General features: G+C 45.5%; 1 protein-coding gene across 1 annotated transcript in view; it reads right to left on the reverse strand.

Moving 5' to 3' along the window:
- Positions 1-20,020, reverse strand: part of LOC105481991 (exostosin like glycosyltransferase 3) — a 131,210-nt gene extending 111,190 nt beyond the window's left edge. Inside the window, exon 1 of the mRNA XM_011741801.2 lies at positions 19,948-20,020. The gene's annotated coding sequence lies outside the window, so the exon portion shown is untranslated. The remainder of the gene's footprint in view (positions 1-19,947) is intronic.
- Positions 20,021-20,291: the final 271 nt, after the last annotated feature.

Below are 20,291 nucleotides of genomic sequence, written 5' to 3' on the forward strand. Positions count from 1 at the left end.
CAGACACCCACCACCACACCTGGCTAATTTTTGTCTTTTTAGTAAAGATGGGGTTTCACCATGTTGGCCAGGATGGTCTCAAACTCCTGCCCTCAAGTGATCCATCCACCTCGGCCTCCCAAAGTGCTGGGATTATAGGCGTGAACCACCACACCTGGCCCAACGTAGTATTGTTTCTATACCCTACACCTGTATTGCACATTTTCTTTTGCATCTACTCAATATTTATATAAAAGTCATTTTAAAAGTAGTTTCTACACGCTAAATTTAAAATTAAAAAGTCTATAGCTATATATCCCAAAAGTCAATTTTTTGCATGTCAATTTTTAAAATAAAATTTCAACGTTAAAAAAAAAGTTAATGGTAAAAAAAATTAACATTTGAAGAACAATTATGTGCAATCTGTGGCCAAGAAATTTCCTTTTGGAATAGGTCCATTCACTGGAGTTTCATAATATATTGGTCAATCGGTTCTACTTTTGGTTTTCTTAAAACATTTCTTTTGTAATGCTAGGGTCTTGCTCTGTCTCCCAGACTGGAGTGCAGTGGCACAATCAGAGCTCACTGCAGCCTCGAACTCCTGGGCTCATGCAATCCTCCCATCTCAGCCTCCCAAAGTGCTGGGATTACAGGTATGAGCTACCACAACTAGCCCTTTTTTTTTTTTTTTTTTTTGAGACAGTGTTTCTGTCACCCAGACTGGAGTGTAGTGGTGCAATCTTGGCTCACTGTAGCCTTTACCTCCTGGGCTCAAGTGATTCTCCTGCCTCAGCTTCCCAAGTGGCTGGGACCACAGGTGCATGTCCCCATGCCCCTGCTAATTTTGTATTTTTTTATAGAGATGGGGTTTCACAATGTTGCCCAGGCTGGTTTCGAACTCCTGGACTCAAAAATCTGCCCACCTAGGCCTCCCAAAGTGTTAGAATTTACAGGCATGAACCACTGTGCCTGGCCTAAATTTTTAATTAAAAATTAAAAAAAAAAAAAGTTATGGCCAGGTGCCATGGCTCACACCTGTAATCCCAGCACTTTGGGAGGCCACGGGGGTCGGCGGGGTGATCACTTGAGGTTAGGAGTTTGAGACCAGCCTGGCCAACATGGTGAAACCCCATCTCTACTAAAAATACAAAAATTAGGCTTGGTGGCACACATCTGTAATCCCAGCTACTCTGGAGGCTGAGGCAGGAGAATCACTTTAGCTCGGGAGGTGGAGGTTGAAGTGAACTGAGATTGTGCCACTGCACTCCAGCCTGGAGGAAAGAGTGAGACTCCGTCTTAAAAAAAAATAAATTAACTAAATACTTTTCCCCAATATTTGTTTTTTTAATCCATACCCAATTCTAAAATAATTATTTTTCGACTGTTACTCTTGCTTGGTCTTTTCCAAACCTTAACTTACAGAAACAACTTTCTTTTCAAGCTCATATTTCGTAATGGACTGTTCCATTGCCCCTGTAAAGTTAACAGTGTGTCCTGTAGATTTCACAGAAGCAATGGGGAACAGTTAATACAAAGAGTTAAACCAAAGTCTGTTACTTCTTTTACACAATATAAGCATTCCCCAGATCATCAAATCCAGATGGCATCTACTCAGTCACTATCCTTGTGAGGTGAAACTGAAGGAGAACTGAATGCAGTGTGTAACATCTGGCTCTCTCTGAGCAATGTGTTAGATATTAACCCAACCCGTGAGCACAGAACCTTAGAGGATACCCAGGTGTCTACAGACCTGGCAGTGATTTTCCTCTTGAAAATCTATTGAGATGTACAGGATCCAAAAGCACATTTTAAAAAGTAAAACATGAGGCTATAAGCAATAAGATTCCTTTGTATCAATACAAAAAAAAAAATCATACTACACTAGTCTGTTAAAAGTGCTAGTGACAGCCAGGTGCAGTGGCTCATGCCTATAATCCCAGCACTTTGGGAGACTGAGACAGGAGGATCATGTGAGCCCAGGAGTTTGAGATCAGCCTGGGTAACATATTGAGACCCCCATCTCCACAAAAATATAAAAATTAGCCAGGTGTAGTGGCACATGCCTGTGGTCCCATCTACTCGGGAGGCTGAGGCAGGAGAACTGCTTGAGACCAGAAGGTCGAAGCTGCAGTGAGCTATGATCGCACCACTGCACTCCAGCCTGGGCAACAAAGCAAGACCTTGTCTCAAAAAAATAATAAATTAAAAATACATAAAAATGCTAATAAAAGTGTTAATACCATGGTGAAGCCCTGGACTGAAAGTTGGGGGCTCTGAGTTTGAGTTTATGGATCGAATTATGCAACCATAAATAGCTCTGTGGTTTCTGCAAGTTACAGAGACCCTCTGAGCCTTCCCTTCCTAAGCTGTCAAATGAAGTGAATTAGTGCTAGATTTTACTACGATCTTTTCAATTCTCAAACGTTACCGTTTGTTAAGGGGGAACGATAAGCATATAAATAAAGAGAAAGAGTAGATATTATATTTTTAGATTTTTCCAGTTTATGGAATCAATCTAAATTCTAAAATCTAGAAGAGAACTGGAAAACCACTAACACAATTGCATCTCATTTTATGGTACAAGTCAACAAATACATATTGAGTTCTATTCTGTAATATTGGGGATATTTCATAAAGCAAAGCAAATATCTGCCCTTGTGATCCTTAGAGTCTGCAGAGGGGTATGGATTTTTTTTTCTTTTTTTGAGACAGAGTCTCACTCTGTTGCTCAGGCTGGAGCGCAGTGGCGTGATCTCAGCTCACTGCAACCTCCGTCTCCTGGGTTCAAGTGATTCTCCTGCTTCAGCCTCCCGAGTAGCTGGGATTACAAGCACGTACCACCACACTTGGCTAATTGTATTTTTAGTAGGGACAGGGTTTTGCCATGTTGGCTGGGCTGGTCTAGAACTCCTGGCTTCAAGTGATCTGCCCACCTTGGTCTCCCAAAGTGCTGGGATTACAGGCATGAGCCACTGCGCCCAACCCAAAAGTATGGATGATTTAAAAGCAATTACAAGAAAGGGTGATAAGTACTAAGATGGAAAAAGTAGAATGTTCTAACAGGAAGAGTATATACATACTGCAGTATGAAAGGCTGTCCTCAGTGAAGTTATGTCTAACTATGACCCAAAAATCAGCTGTCAGGAGGGACTCAGGAGGGGAACAGTCCAGGTGGAGGGAGTAGGATGGAGAGAGAACTGGGAGGGAGTGGCTCATCTGGCATCAGAAGCCAAATCACAGGGACCAAGAGGGGAAGTATAAAGAGGTAGGCGGGCAGGGGCAGGCAGGAGCCGCAGCAGGCAGCGCCTTACAGAAAACATAACAGGGAGTTTTGCTTTCAGCTTCCTGCTAATGAGGACTTTGTATATTGAAGGGATGGGACCAGATTAATGTTTTCAAAAGATGGTCCCAGCTGTGATGGGAAGAGTGGAGTGCAAAGCAGCAGGAGCTGAGGCAGGAAACCCCCCGGGGGTCAGACAGGGATGGAGACAAAGGACAGTGACCTGAATGAGATTATTGGCAGCAGGGATGCAGAGAGATTGAGAACCTGGGACTGGACTTGGTGTCTAAGCCAATGTTGGGAAAGAGGAGTCAAAAATTATTCCTGGTCAGGCGCGGCGGCTCACACCTGTAATCCCAGGACTTTGGGAGGCCGAGGCAGGCGGATCACAATGTCAGGAGTTCGAGACAAGCCAGGCCAACATGGTGAAACCCTGTCTCTACTAAAAATACAAAAATTAGCCAGGTGTGGTAGTGGGCGCCTGTAATCCCAGCTACTTGGGCGGCTGAAGCAGGAGAATTGCATGAACTCGGGAGGCGGAGGTTGTGGTGAGCCAAGATCACGCCGTTGCACTCCAGCCTGGGTGACAAAGTGAGGCTCCATCTCAAAAAAAAAAAAAAAATTATTCCTAGCCAGGCTCAGTGGCTCACACCTGTAATCCCAGTGCTTTGGGAGGTTGAGGTGGGCGGATCAACTAAGGTCAGGAGTTCAAGACCAACCTGGCCAACACAGTGAGACCCCGTCTGTACCAAAAATACAAAATTAGCCAGGCGTGGTGGCACATGCCTGTAATCCCAGCTACTCAGGACGCTGAAGCAGGAGAATCGCTTGAACCTGGGAGGCAGAGGTTGCAGTGAGCTGAGATTGCACCATTGCACTCCAGCCTGGGTGATAAGAGCAAAACTCCATCTCAAAAAACAAAACAAAACAAAACAAAACAAAAAAGAATCCTAGACTTCCAGCTTAAGAAATTGGGTAGAAGATTGTCTTGTGTTTGCTAAGAGGACTGGGTCTCAGCCTGGAGATGCTGGCAGGCATTTTGCCATCACTTGGAGAGAGGCTGCCTGAGAGTGAAGCAAACAGAGGAAAACAAACCAAGAGACAGGCAGAGGGAGGCTGAGCATGACGACCTTACTTTATGTCTCTGGACCAGATATCACAGATCTACCTCTGGATTTTCAGATGTGTGAAACAATGCATTTCCTTTGTCATAGGTTTCGTTTGTAGTGGTGTTTTAGTTGGTTGAGTTTATGGAGCTAATTGTGCAACCATAAATAACTCCATAAACTCAACTATCCCTTTGGTTGGCTGTTACAACCAACAAAGCAAAACACCACTACCAACAAAACCATGAGTTTGGGTTCTGTCACTTGGAACCAAAAGATTTCCAAGAAGATGGGTACAGGGAGAGTAGGGGGCCCGGGGCAGAACTGCCATGGAAGAAGAGATCCAGGAAGATGAGACCAAGAACAAACAGCACAAGGAAAAGGAGGAAAGAAAGTGGGAGAGGACAGGGCCAGCAGAAGAGAATTTCTCAAAGACACATGCTTTCGGGAGATAAGTTAGATAAGGACTAAGACACATACATTGGGTTTAGCAGCAGGAAAGTGGTTGTGACTTTTGCGAGGATGGTTTCAGTGCAGCCAGGGGAACAGAAGCCAGAGTGAAGGCAGCTGGGGAGCCGAAGAGGAAGGAGGTCCCTGGAGAGAAATAATTCTAAGCCAAGAAGCTGGGCTGTGAAGGGGCAGGTTGCTGGAGGAAGACAGACTTTGATGGATGAGATGGGACAAGGTGTAAAGGCCAAGAAGGATGCAGGAGAGGTGATCATCAATGAGAGAGACCCTAAAGGAGGGAGAAGGCCTAGAGCACAGGCCAATCCACAGATTGATTGATTTTTCTTTTCTTTTTTTTTAGAGATGGGGTCTTGCTATGTTGCCCAGGCTAGTCTCAAACTCCTGGGCTCAAGTGATCCTCCCACCTCAGTCTCCTGAGTAGCTGGGATTATAGACACAGACCACTACCATGCTTACTCAATCGACAGATTCAAACGTTGGCCCTAATCAAAGGAGTGATACTTCTTCAGCTGGAATGAGATAGAAAGAGAGAAAAACTTGCTCAGATGCACCTGGACGGCAGCAGGAACTGACTGTCTCTCCTATCTCCATAAAGTAGCCAGCTGGCTCTTTGCCGGGAGTGATGGGAACCTGGGAGGTTTAAGGGGAATGGGGGTGTTTGAAAATCTGCTGTGAAGAACAGGAGAGAGAGAAAGCTGGCTAGAAAATAGACTAAGCTAGGAGAGTCCCGTTGATCATAGAAACTGCTCCCATTTTACCAGAACCTGATGAGAAAGAATGGAATCTAGAAGTTTGATTACAATAAAACGACTGATTTATAAAAGGTTTCTTTTATAAAGAAATGTTATTACTGGGACATTTTTCATTAATGACCTGAAAGAGGAACCTTTAGGTTGGCTGATATAACACTATGTTTGTTTGATTTTTTTTTGAGACAGTCTTGCTCTGTTGCCCAGGCTCGAGTGCAGTGGCAGGATCTCAGCTTACTGCAACCTCTGCCTCCTGGATTCAAGCAGGGATTACAGGCACACGCCACCATGCCCAGCTAATTTTTGTATTTTTAGTAGAGACAGGGTTTCACCATGTTGGCCAGGCTGGTCTCGAACTCCTGACCTCAGGTGATCCACCCATCTCAGCCTCCCAAGGTGCTGGGGTTATAGGCATAAGCCACCATGCGCCAACCTGCTATAACACTAAGTTTTCTGCAGAGTAAACGGGCAAGCTCATGGAGATCTGCAACCCTAGGAACTCACAACAGGCCCAAAGTGGCCGAAAGGGTTCCTAGGCTAGAGTGAGAGTATGAAAAACCCAACTCAAACTGTTCTTATAAGATAAAGGTCTTGAGAGCTCAGTGATCACCCAGCTGAGGTCAAAGTTACAGACAACCATTCTCTTAAGTGCAGATATTGCCCTTGGATCTTGTGACAAGATTCTGTTGAGAGTGATAAGAGCTCATGTGTACTTGAAAGATCTTATCTCCTGGCCAAGTTAGACATTTGCTTTTTTTTTTTTTTTTTTTTTTTGGAAATGGAGTCTCGCTCTGTCGCCCAGGCTAGAGGGCAGTGGTGCAATCTCGGCTCACTGCAACCTCTGCCTCCTGGGTTCAGGCGATTCTCCTGCCTCAGCCACCCAAGTAGCTGGGACTACAGGTGCGCACCACCACACCCAGCTAATTTTTTGTATTTTAGTAGAGACGGGGTTTCACTGTGTTGCCCAGGGTGGTCTTGAATTCCTGACCTCAGCTGATCTACCTGCCTCAGCCTCCCAAAGTGCTAGGATTACAGGTGTGAGCCACCGTGCTAGGCCAACATTTGCATTTTTCAAATTCTATCCTCTGCCAGGGGCAGTGACTCACGCCTGTAATGCCAGCACTTTGAGAGACTAAGGCAGGCAGATTGCTTGAGCTCAGGAGTTCAAAACCAGTCTGGCCAACATGGCAAAACCCCATCTCTATTGAAAAGAAAAGAAAAGAGAAAAGAAAATTCTATCCTTATATTTTATCATCAACAAAGTTGTTGCACAATATTGTCTCAGCCCCTCCTGAAATGTCTTCTCTGAATTACAATGTAGTCTTGTGCTATAAGTCCTTGGAGAGGTATTACATGAATATTGTTTGATTTGTGTGTGTGTGTGTGTGTGTGTGTGTGTGTATGTGTGTGTCTGTTTGGAGTCGGGGGTCTCACTATGTTGCCCAGGCTGGTCTCGAACTCCTGGTCTCAAGTGATCCTCCCACCTTAGCCTCCTGAAGAGCTGTGACTACAGGTGCACATCACTAAACCCAGATTTTTTTTTTTTTTTTTTTTTTTAGAGACCAGTCTTGCTATGTTGCCCAGGCTGGTCTCAAACTCCTTGGCTCAGGTGATCATGCCTCAGCCTCCTGAGTAGCTGGGACTACAAGTGCGTGCCACCATTCCTTGCTTAGTGCTTTCTGTCTTTTATAGTTAAGGGTATTTCCTACTGAATTATTCAATATCCTTCACATAAGGGAAAAGAAAAAAGCCCAGCCAGGAATATTGCCACCCTAGGCCTTCCTTGCTTGAGTTTCCATTTATCACCATCATCTCTTATTAAGGAATTTCTAGTTCTTGAGTGAGAAAGTTCATTCCTCCCAGTCCTTCAGAGGACTCTGATCCTCATTTTCAGCCTTCACACACTCCAGGTTACCATGGTCCAGGAGCCGTGTAGGGTGCTAAGCTTATAATGTCATCCCTAATGGGAAAGAATCCATGGACAGTGGACATCGCCCATGCAGAGTGACAGGTGGTAGGATAGGAGGTAGAGTGTGGCAAAAAGGCAGATGTCAGCCAGGCGCGGTGGCTCATCCCTGTAATTTCAGCCCTTTGGGAGGCCGAAGCGAGCAGATGAGGTCAGGAGTTCAAGACCAGCTTGGCCAACATGGCAAAACCTGTCTATACTAAAAATAAAGAAAATTAGCTGGGTGTGGCGGTGCCTGCCTGTAATCCCAGCTACTACAGAGGCTGAGGCAGGAGAATCACTTAAACCCAGGGGGTGGAGGTTGCAGTGAGCTGAGATTGCACCACTGCACCCCAGCCTGGGCAACACAGTGAGACTCCATCTCAAAAAAAAAAAAGAGAAAAAAGAAAAAAGCAGATGTGGTCATCTCTTTCCGGATGGGCAGAAAGAGCCAGGGAGGGCCTCCTGGAGGAGGAGGTGGCACTTCAGCAGAATCTTGAAGGCTGAGGATTCCGCCAGGCTGGGAAGGTGTGGAGGGGTAGGAAACAGAGGGACCAGCAGAGAATAAAACAGCATGAAGGGTGCAGCAGACTTCTTCCTGGGTGCTGCGAGCTGCAGGGCCTGGGCAGAGCCAGAGTATAGGGAGTGATCAGGAGGGGAGTCCCGACAAGGAAGTGACAGGGGCCAGGCAGACACAGCATGGCTTAAGAACAATGAAGAACTTTGGACTCTCTCCTGGCCCAGATGTGAATCAATCATTTCTCCTCCTTGGTTTAGCTTCAATGAGAATTTTAAAAGAGAATTTTTGCTAAAATACAAAGGGAAAAGCAAACAAATACGAAAGCATAGAAACAAAAAGCTCAGAGATCCCAGATTTCTCAGCCTGCTCCACTAAGTTCTGGCCCTAGATAGGCTTGGCCCCAGCCCTGTTTCTCTCCTCAACCCGGCCCATGTGCATGTCGGGACTGCCCAGCACAGGCCTTGTCCATGGGTTCAACAAGGGAGCAGATGGGATTTCTGCTCCTACCGGATTCCATGTCTGAAAAGTCACCCCTGGGCGATCTTGCTTACACAGAGGTCAGCTGAGTTTCTGTTCTGTAGCTGCCCCTGGAAGTCTTGTTCTAAATCAGGGATCAGCAAACGTTTTCTGTCAAGGGCCACACAGTAAACATGTAGGGCTTTGCAGGCCATTCGTATCTCTGTCACAACCACTGAAGATTAATGCAGCACTGATGGCTTTAGATGGCATGTAACATCTTTAGACAGCATGTAAATAAAGGGGCATGAATGTGTTCTAAGGAAACCTTATGAACACTGAAATTTGGCCGGGTGCAGTGGCTCAAGCCTGTAATCCCAGCACTTTGGGAGGCCGAGACGGGCAGATCATGAAGTCAGGAGATCAAGACCATGCTGGCTAATATGGTGAAACCCTGTCTCTACTAAAAAATACAAAAAACTAGCCGGGAGAGGTGGCGGGCACCTGTAAGTCCCAGCTACTTGGGAGGCTGAGGCAGAAGAATGGCGTAAACCCGAGAGGCGAAGCTTGCAGTGAGCCGAGATCCGGCCACTGCACCACAGCCTGGGCGACAGAGCAAGACTCCGTCTCAAAAAAAAAAAAAAAAAAAGAAAAGAAATTTAAATTTATATCATTTTCATATGTCATAAATTTTTCTTTTTTTTTTTTTTGAGACAGAGTCTCATTCTGTCACTCAGGCTGGACTGCAGTGGGGCAATCTCAACTTACTGCAACCTCCGCCTCGTGGGTTCACGTGATTCTCATGCTTCAGCCTGCCAAGTAGCTGGGACTACAGGCGCCCACCATCACACCCGGCTAATTTTTGTATTTTTAGTAAAGAAGGCCAGGCTGGTCTCAAACTCCTGGACTCAAGTGATCTGCCCACCTCAGCCTCCCAACGTGAGATTACAGGAGTGAGCCACCACACCTGGCCTGATTTATTTTTTTATTTTTATTATTTTTTTTGCAGACAAGGTCTCCCTCTGTTGCCCAGGCTGGAGTGCAGTGGTGCAGTCATGGCACACTGCAGCCTCAACCTCGCAGGCTCCAGTGATCCTCCAGCCTCAGCCTCCTGAGTAGATGTGAATACAGGTGTGCGCCAACACACCTGCCTAATTTTTAAATTTTTTGTAGAGATGGGGTCTTGCTATGTTACCCAGGCTTGTCTTGAAATCCTGGCCTCAAGTGATCCTCCTGCCTCGGCCTCTCAAAGCACTGGGATTGCAAGTGTGAGCCATCGTACCTGGCCTCTATTTTAATTTTTTTCCTCAACCACTTAAAAATGTATACACCATTCTTAGCTCATGGACTACAAAAACAGACAATGGGCCAGATTTAATATTTTTATTATTTATTAATTTGAAACAAATGATACCAATATATACCATCTGCTGAGCATCTTCTAGTTGCAGGTAGTATGTACCATAGAGAGTTGCTATTAAGAATAAATGTGGCTGGGCGTGGTGGTTCATGCCTGTAATCAGAGCACTTTGGGAGGCCGAGGCAGGCAGATCACCTGAGGTCAGGAGTTCGAGACCAGCCTGGCCAACACGGTGAAACCCCATCTCTACTAAAAAATACAAAAATCAGCTGGGCATGGTAGCACGCCTGTAAATCCCAGCTACTTGGAAGGCTGAGGCAGAAGAATCGCTTCCACCCAGGAAACAGAGGTTGTGGTGAGCCAAGATCGTACCGCTGCACTCCAGCCTTGGCAACAGAGCAAGACTCCATCTCAAAAAAAAAAAAGAAGAAGAAGAAATGAAATAATGCAGTTAAAGCACTTAGCAGAGGGCCTGCACTAAGGTCTCAATCATTGTTAGCACTCATTATTATTACTATTATTATTGTTTATATACCTTATCTTTAATTGGCAAAACAACTAGAAATATGAGATAACTCTTTTTTTTTTTTGAAATGGAGTTTCACTCTTGTTGCCCAGATTGGAGTGCAATGGCGTGAACTCGGCTCATTGCAACCTCTGTCTCCTGGGTTCAAGCGATTCTCCTGCCTCAGCCTCCCAAGTAGCTGCAATTACGGTGCCCAGCTAATTTTTGTATTTTTATTAGAGATGGGGTTTCACCATGTTGGTCAGGCTGGTCTTGAACTCCTGACCGCAGGTGATCCACCTGCCTCAGCCTCCCAAAGTGCTGTGATTACAGGCGTGACCCACCACGCCCAGCCCAAGATAACTTTTTTTGGTGCGGCACGGGGAGTGGGGGCAGGACGGAGTCTCACTCTGTCGTCAGGCCAGAGTGCAGTGGCTCGATCTCAGCTCACTGCAACCTCTGCCTCTCAAGTTCAAGCGATTCTCCTGCCTCAGCCTCCCTAGAAGCTGGGACTACAGGTGTGCACCACCACACCCAGCTAATTTTTATATTTTTAGTAGAGATGGGGTTTCACCATGTAGGGCAGGATGGTCTCGATCTCTTGACCTTGTGAACCACCTATCTCGGCCTCCCAAAGTGCTGGGATTACAGGCGTGAGCCACCATGCCTGGCCCAAGATAACTCTTAATATCCCATTGAGGATCAGAAAATTAAGTAATTTGTGAAACTACCAACTAGCAGACCTAGGATTTGAACCCGATAAACCTGACTTCAAAGTCTATGCCTTTTCCATGACATCACCCTACCTCCTGTTTAGTTTATCTGAAGTATATTCCCTGGTTGGTTGCTAATCCCTGGTCTTCCCATCAGCAGTAAGCATTATCATCCCCAGAGCCTACTATCTTGTGTCAGGATTAGCACAGGACTTATTCTATTCTTGTTTTAACACTTCAACGCCTGTTGGACCACTTAGCTCTTATTTCATGCCAAGGGATCCTCTGCCCTGTAGCACAGAGAAAATAACTAAGCTCAGAACACTGAGAACTTTTCCAATCCTCTCACTTCTCCAGGTTCTTCTGATGACTCATCGCCAGGTAACTTCCTGAAAGTGACTCTCCCAGAATCCTAGCACACCAGGATTCTAACAGTAAACCACTTTACACGTCAGTGATAACTCCAGAGAGCTTCCACCAAAGGTAAGAGGAGTGCCGTGGTATAAAAACCATCAGAGCTGTCCATAAAATGTTACTGATGGTACTGTTCACAGCTTCAAAATTATATTCAAGGGAGTCCACGTGATAAATCCTTCCTTGATTTAGCTCCAAAAAAAAAAAAAAAAAAAGTCCTCTCTAAAGTTGAATCTGTGTACTTTCTCTTACTAGAATAAGAAAATGATGTCACCCAACCTGTTTCCTTTTCTGTCGTGGCTTCTAAGAGACTTAAAGCCAAATTCTCTGCCAAAATGTCTCATCTCAGGTGTCCCATGAGATTTATTTCTGCTTCATTGCTTTGATCATTTTTATGTTTTATAATTTTAAAAACAGCTAGTATCTACTGTGTCTCCTATATGCCTGGCCCCATGCCATTCCTGACATGCCTTCCTTCTTTCTGCACACATTTCCTGATATACCTTCTTTCTTTCCTGTATGCATTTCCAGCAAAGTTCTTTGACACCTCACCCACTTGTCTATCTACGTGTCTGTCTTCCTCCGCCCCAGTTATAAGCCTCTCAAGGGCAGGCACCATGTCTTACCCGTCCTTACCTGTTCTGCTCCTAACACAGTATTGCCACTAATGTAGCACTCAGTGAAAATGCTGAATGAAAACACTAATGGATTTCTAATTCTCCCAACACTCTGTAAAGTTGTTGTTATCTGCATTTTACAGATAAGGAAACATAACATTCTGGTAGGTTAGGTAATTTTTCCAAGGTTCCAGAGTTTGATAAGTGGTTTCAAAGCTGGTCATTGTTTTACTAAACCACCCTAGTGCCTCATTTTTAAAGTTGTTTTATCGTGTAGTCTACAACTCAACTCTCCTGGAAGCAAGCAGGTACAAATAGTGGGTTAATGTATTAGTACTGCTAATAAAGACATACCCAAGACTGGGTAATTTATAAAGAAAAAGAGGTTTAATGGACTCACAGTTCCACATGGCTGGAGAGGTCTCATAATCACAGCAGAAGGCGGAGGAGCAAAGGCACATCTTACATGGTGGCAGGCAAGAGTGTGTGTGCAGGAGAACTCCCCTTTATAAAACCATCAGATCTCAAGAGACTTATTCACTATCATGAGAACAGCACGGGAAAAACCTGCCCCCATGTATCAATTACCTCCCATCAGGTCCCTCCCAAGACACATGGAGATTATGGGAGCTACAATTCAAGATGAGATTTGGGTGGGGACATAGCGAAACCATATCAGTTAAAAAAGAAAAAGAGGCTCTATCTACCTTTATGCATCATTGTGACGAGTCAGTCTGGCTTTATCCTTAGAGGCCACAAGATTGAGATGTCATCCCAGGAAAATTGTGGTTCTTCCAGATTGCACTCTCTTCCACATCTCTCTCTCTCTCTGCATCTCTGCTTATCTCTGAATATCTCTCCTTTTAGTCTGTCTTTTGAGTTTTCTGCTGCATGTATCACTCTGAACATCCATGCAGGCATTAAGACCTCCAGGCAATCCCCATACCTGGTCTCTGCTGGAGCAAGTTACACTAACAGGATTCCACTTCTGCATGTTACAGCCCCTAGACACACGTCTGAAATGGAATCCTGTAGCTCTGGGTGGCTTCCTTGATGGAACTGAAACTCTGTCTGGCATCTGGTACCGCCCACCTTCATCTCATATCATCTACCCTCCAACTCTACCTATTCCCGAGTGGCCCCATCCAAGACTCAATGAAAGCTTATATAAAAGGAGTTTATGTCCAAGGGCAACTGGCAGAACATCTAGAATAAAGATGGCAGATGGTTGTTACTAGATAGAAAAACTAGAAATTGGAAAAGATATTTGACACGTTGTCAGCCCTCAAATATTTGATAATGAATAAATGAATGAACGAACTCACTCTAACATCACCACTTTTTCACCTTGATACCTAGACAGCCAGCAACCAAACACCAAATTCTGAGCACCCAAATCTCTTCAGCCATGGTAGTCCTATGAATATGCTGTAGCAAGACTGACGGAGATGGAAAACTCGGTTTGTTTTCTGTTTGAAAAGCAAGCCAGAGCACAGCTTTGTCAGTCAGCCCAGAGATTCCTTCTCAGTACCAGGCGCTGGTTGTCTTTCAGGGGGAATGGGAGGGTGGGGGTGGGGAAGGGTGGACAGGTTTTGGCTTCACATCCTCCCTTTGCTTGAAGTTGCTCAGTGACCCTAGGCAGTCACTGGATAACTCGGGCCTTACTGTTCTCATCTGTAAAAAGAGGAAGTTGAACTAAATGCCGTCTCTGCCACCTTTCAGCTTCTCGTTCTGTGATTTGTCCTCCAGGAATCCAGCCAGCATTCTTTCCTTGGGCTGTGATCTATGAGATGCCCATTTTAATCTTCCCAATTGCATTTCCTAGTCTTCCTTGTCACAAATCTGTCAGGAGTTGGAGATCAGCCTGGCCAACACCGTGAAACCCTATCTCTACAAAAAATACAAAACTGAGCCAGGCATGACGGTGTACACCTGCAATCCCAGCTACTCGGGAGGCTGAGGCAGGAGAATTGCTTGAACCTGGGAGGCAGAGGTTGTACTGAGCAGAGATTGTGCCACTACACTCCAGCCTGGGCAACAGAGTGAGACTCTGTCTCAAAAAACAAACAAACAAAAAACAAGTTTGTCACAAGCTCCTAGACCTTGAAAATCTGATCATAATGTGACGTTCCATGGAAATTTTTACGTGTGTGGTAAAATAGACTGAACATGAAATTGGCCATTTTCACCATTTTTTATTTTATTTAAGAGATGAGGTCTCACTTTGTTGCCCAGGCTGGAGCAGTGGTGCAATGATAGCTCACTGCAGCCTCAACCTTGGCTCAAGTGATCCTCCTGCCTCAGCCTCCTGAGTCACTGGGATTACAGGCGTGAGGCCACCCTGCCCAGCTATCTTAACTATTTCTTTTTATTTTTTGAGATGGAGTCTCACCCAGTTGCCCAGGCTGGAGTGCAGTGGTGCGATCTCGGCTCACTGCAACCTCTGCCTCCTGGGTTCGAGCAATTCTCCTGCCTCAGTCTCCCGAGTAGCTGGGATTAGAGGAGCGTGCCACCACACCCAGATTCTTTTTGTGTTTTTAGTAGAGACGGGGTTTCATCACATTGGCCGGGCTGGTCTTGAATTCCTGACCTCAGGTGATCCACCAGTCTCAGCCTCCCAAAGTGCTGGGATTACAAGTGTTGAGTCAACGTGCTCAGCCTATCTTAACCATTTTTAAGTGCAATGGTCTATGACATTAAGTATGTTCACATTGTTGCATAACCGTCACCATCATCCTTCTCTAGAACTTTTTCATCTTCCCAGGCTGAAACTTTGCACCCGTTAAACACTAACTCCCCACTCCTCCTCTCCCCAGCTTCTGGCAACCCCCATGCTTTCTGTCTCTATGAACTTGACTGCTTTAGGGATCTCATACAAGTAGAATCATATAGTATCTGTCCTTTTGTAACTGGCTTATTTCACTTAGCATGATGTCCTTAAGGTTCATCCATGTTGTACCATGTCTCAGAACTTCTTTTTTAAGGCTGAATAATATTCCACTGTTTGTATTGACAGATCTTGTTTATCCATTCATCTGTCCATGGACACTGAGGCAGCAGCCACCTTGTGGCTATTGTAAAGAACTTTGCTAGGCACATGGATGTACAAATATCTATTCAAATCCCTGCTTACAATTCTTTTGGGTTTAAATCCAGAAGTGGCATTGCTGATCATATAATTCTATGTTTCATTTTTTCCAGAACTTCTATACTAGCTCATTGCAGCCTCTACCTCCTCAGCTCAAGAGATCCTCCCAGCTCAGCCCCAACTAGTAGCTGGGACAACAGATGCACACACAACCATGCCAGGCTAATTTTTGTATTTTTTGTAGAGACGAGTTTTGCCATGTTGCCCAGTCTTAAGTGATCTGCCTGCCTCAGCCTCCCAAAGTGCTGGGATTAGTCATGAGCCACCGTGCCCAGCCTCAAGGGGAATTTTGTTTTATTTTTTTTTAATTTTTAATTTTTTTGAGATGGAGTCTCGCTCTGTCACCCAGAATGGAGCACTCTTGGCTCACTGCAAGCTCCACCTCCCGGGTTCACACCATTCTCCTACCTCAGCCTCCCAAGTAACTGGGACTAGAGGCGCCCACCACCATGCCCAGGTAATTTTTTGTATTTTTAGTGGAGATAGGGTTTCACGGTGTTAGCCAGGATGGTCTCGATCTCCTGACCTCATGATCCGCCTGCCTCGGCCTCCCAAAGTGCTGGGATTACAAGCGTGAACCACCGCACTAGGCCAGGGGACTTTTAAATGCATAAACAGCACTGCTTGAGAAGCCAGGCACTGCGGTCTCACTCCCACGCTGGCGCCTGAGGTGTGGGTTTACCTGGAAGGGTTGTCCCACCTCCGTCTTCAGAGGCAAGGACCCACCTGCTGTTCAGAATGAGCCCTGTATGAAAGACCGCACCTGGGGCTGATTGTGCCTCTGCCCTCACTGGTGCCTTAGTACACACTTCTGGGAAATGGGCTAATAATGCTCAATTCATAGGGTTTTTGTAAGAATCAGGGATAGTGAACACAAAACACCTAAGTAAACACTTGTAGAATGAGCCTATTAATCTACCCTACAAAAACCAAAGGGTGGTTATAAAAACCAAATGAAATCATGTCTAAGAAAGCTGATAATGTCTAAGCATGAATGACCATTTGGTCACACATTCCACCAATGCTGCACCCTCATCATTTCTTTCCTAATCACCGTTGCAGCCTCTTAACGGCTCTTCCTGCCTCCTATCCTCCTAAGTCCATTCTTCAGTGAAGTCTCAGAGCAAGCTGCTTAAAGCAGATCTGATCCCATTATTCTCCCACCAAAGTTTCCAGTGGCTCCCCCTGCCTTTACAAGACTTTTTATGGTGTGACCCCTTCCTCTTTCTTTAGTCTTATTCTGTATCTTTCTGGGCCTCATATTTTGGTACTTTATCTCCATCATTTAAAAACTTTTTTTAATTTAAATTTTTTTTTTTTAGACAGGGTCTCACTGTGTTGCCCAGATCGTAGTACAATTGTACAATCTCTCAGCTCACTGTAACCTCCACCTCCCGGGTTCAAGCGATCCTCACACCTCAGCCTCCCAAGTAGCTGAGACAATAGGAGTACACCACCTCACCTGGCTAATTTTTTTTTTTTTTTTTTTTTTTGGAGAAATGTGGTCTCACTATATTGCCCAAGCTGGTCTCAAACTCCTGGGTTCAAGCAATCCTCCCACCTTGGCCTCCCAAAGTGCTGGGATTATAGGCATGAGCCACCGTGCCTGGCCTTTACCTCCATGATTTTCTTAATGTTTGTCCCCTCTACCTGGAGCACTCTCGTCCCACTTCTGGCTAAAACTTAGTCATCCTTTAATACTAATTTCAGCCATTGATTTTTTCAGAGGTCCAATAGCACTACGAGCAGACATCTATCATCATACCATGTACATACTATAATTATCTCTGGGTTGATTTCCCCAACTAGATCAGCCTCTTAAAGTCACATGTTAAACTATTCATCTTCATATTCCTAATCCTAGAACTGTGCTAGGGTGTTTATTGAACAAATACATGAATAGGAATAGAGTGATGTTTTTATTATTGGAAACCTGGATAGTTCATGTATGAGTGACTCTCCTTCAGAATAACTGCTTCTATAGCCTCACATTACATGACTATTATTTAAAAATTAGTATCATTAGACAATAAAGAACTTTTTTTTTAAATTGGCACCACAAAGGGGGAAGCCACAGAGGAAATGCTCTGAGTTCCTCTCTGTTGTTCTTTCTCTGTTCCTTTCTCCCTTCCAAATAAATGATGTGTTTTAACACAGAGCTACTCATGTCTTTATGGTTCTTCTGAGAGATGCTTCTGTTTCATCAGTGTCTAAGAAATACACTGGCCCCTACTTCTGAGGTCTTGATGACACAGCCTCCATTAATAGATCCTATGTACAGTGTTTTCACTAGGACTGAGCTAAAGCTATGAGTCCAGTCTTGCACTTAGTAGGTAAATAATCCTCAGAAAAAATGAGTAATTGATGAGTCAGTCACCTGTTTATGTTAACTCCTCTAAGTGCCAGTCTGTAACTACAGGTCCGTTTTTAAAGTTTACCTCCTTTAGAAGCAAAAACTATGCCAGTTGTGCCTTTTTGGAAGCATATGGGCATTGGAATTTTGTAAAAAACAGTGGATCATTTTTTAAATTAACCTAACATGTGTGTATTTACAGTTGATGTTGGAGACCCTTGATCTGCTTATTTTTTTAGTAAGCCCTGAATTTGTATTTAAATTTCTTGATCTGAGTGTCACTGTCTTTCCATAGGAATCACTTGAGGCTATGGGTTTACCGATGTTCGCAAACCACTGTGCAAAGTTATTGTCTGAATTTAAGATGTCTTTAAACTTCTTTTTAAGCTTCAAATGGTGCCTTCTAGTTCTTATGGTGTCAGTGACTATTAATGACTAGATTTTGGTTTTATCTTTTGGGTTTACTGTCGCTCCAGGGAAGTCAAAATGGTAATCACTAAAATATATTAATTTTTTCTTGTTTTTAATCTTTTAAAGATTTGTTTCTTTTTACTCACAAATACACGATGATTTTTATTTTTTGAGACAGGGTCTCACTCTGTCACCCAGGCTGGATGGAGTGCAGTAGGGTGGTCTCGGTTCACTGCAACCTCTGCCTCCCAGGTTCAAGTGATCCTCCCACCTCAGCCTACCAAGTAGCTGGGACCACAGGTGCTCATTACCATACCAGCTAACTTTTTCATTTTTTGTAGACATGAGGTTTCTCCATGTTGCCCAGGATGGTCTTGAACTCTTGAGCTCAAGCAATCCTCCCACCTTGGCCTCCCAATGTTCTAGGATTACAGGTGAGAGCCACCACGCTCGGCCTCACAACGCTTTTAAATGAATATTAATGTGAGATGTGGAATATTGTATGTAATAGGCAATTCATAATTTCACATTTTGAAAAAGAACTGATAATTCCAGAGCAAAGTTAAGGACCAGCAGGAATTTCTGCTTAACAAAATATTTAGAATCCCAACAACCTGAGACTTACCTCCTTTCCCTGGGGATAGGTAAGGTGAGAACAATTTGAAAGAATTTTCTTCAGTTCTGGGGATGGGGAGAATTTTCTTATTTTTTATTATCTCAAGTCAACAGGTATGAACGTCTAGCAAAAAAGGAATCTGAGTTCATTGCTAGCATTTTAGACTTGGAATGAACAATAAATGTAATTTTAATAGTTCAACCTTCTCAGAGGCAGAAATGTTTTAAAACCAAGCTTGCCTGATTTCCCATCTGCTTCCTTTTATGATCAGCAAATTCGTTAAGGAGGATCGTGTTTACCTGATGAATATCTTTCAGTTTTCCTAATTATAACCTTTATTACTAAACACCTAAAGGAGTTAACAAGTAAAATCAACCAATTCGTATTTATAGGAATGAAAATATAGGGTGAAGGTTTTAAATAAAAACATACCTTTAAAAACATGAATTATGCTACATGGGGGATAAGGCTCAAAAGACACACGTGCTTTGCCAAACCTTGAAAAGTAGGCAAAGATGGGGTCACCTTAGACTTTCAGCCTGGAGCCTTCAGGGCAGGACATTCTTACCAAGGGGTGAGACTGAACGGATGGAGCCTTGCAGGGTGACCCAGAAACAGGCTGAGGACAGACACCAACAAAATTCAGCATTCCTAGCGCCCCCTATTCCCAGGCTTCCAATCTGCCAAACTTAACTTTTGAAAAGCTCCAATTGTGGGATACCAAATTAAAGTTAGATGTGCTGAGGGGCTCGCGGGTACAGCTGGCTTTGGGGTCCGCATTCTGTGGTGTCCTCTGGGGTAGGTATGTTTGGGGCTGCAGGGATGGGAGGGCACCCACGGCACGGGCTTACCCACGGGGACGGCGCCTCCTGACAGCGCGCGAGGCGGGAGGGTGGCAGATGCCGCTTACCCCGTACCCGAGGCAGCAGGGGTTGGGACCCCCGCCCACAGTGTGATACGGACCCCTGCTGACAGCCACACTCTCCCAGCTCTCACACATTCCCGCCTCTGCAGAAACCCAGCCCAGCCCACCCCGGAGTTCACGTCCACACTCGAGGCAGGAGGCATGCACCGCGAGCTTGCAATCGCCCGCCCCAGACACCCAGAGCAGGCGCCCCACGTTCGGCCCGCGGGCAAGACGACGGGGCCAGACAAAGAGTTTTAAAATCGATCCCCCGGGCAAAGCCCGGGCTACGGCGAGAAGTGCGAAGCCGTCTCTAAATTTTAGCAGCTCGCCGCTTCTCCCATTAGCACGACGGAGAAAAGACTTCCCACTCCCGAAAGCGAAGATCCCGAAGAGTCCCTACCTCGCTGCAGCGCCAGGTCCCTCGGTCTCCAGCGGCGGCCACTGCGGCCGGCAACAGGGCCAGTGGCCTGGCCCCGCCCTCTCCACGGGACCGCCCCCTGAGGCCCCGCCCCCGGCGCTCGGCAGTCCCGGCCCTGCCGGCTCCCGGTCCCACCCACCGCCCCCCGGCCGCTCTCGGGCCCGCCCCCGACAGAATGCCCCGCCCACCGCCCCCTCGGCGGCTCCCGGCCCCGCCCCCTAACGCCCCGACCACCGCCTCCGCGTAGGCTCCCGGCCCTTTCCTCGGAGGACCCGCCCCCGCCGGCTCGTGGGCCCGCCTTCTCGAGGCCCGGCAGCTGGGTTCAA

Source organism: Macaca nemestrina, chromosome 8 (assembly GCF_043159975.1).
Source record: "Macaca nemestrina isolate mMacNem1 chromosome 8, mMacNem.hap1, whole genome shotgun sequence".
NCBI classification, from domain to species: domain Eukaryota; kingdom Metazoa; phylum Chordata; class Mammalia; order Primates; family Cercopithecidae; genus Macaca; species Macaca nemestrina.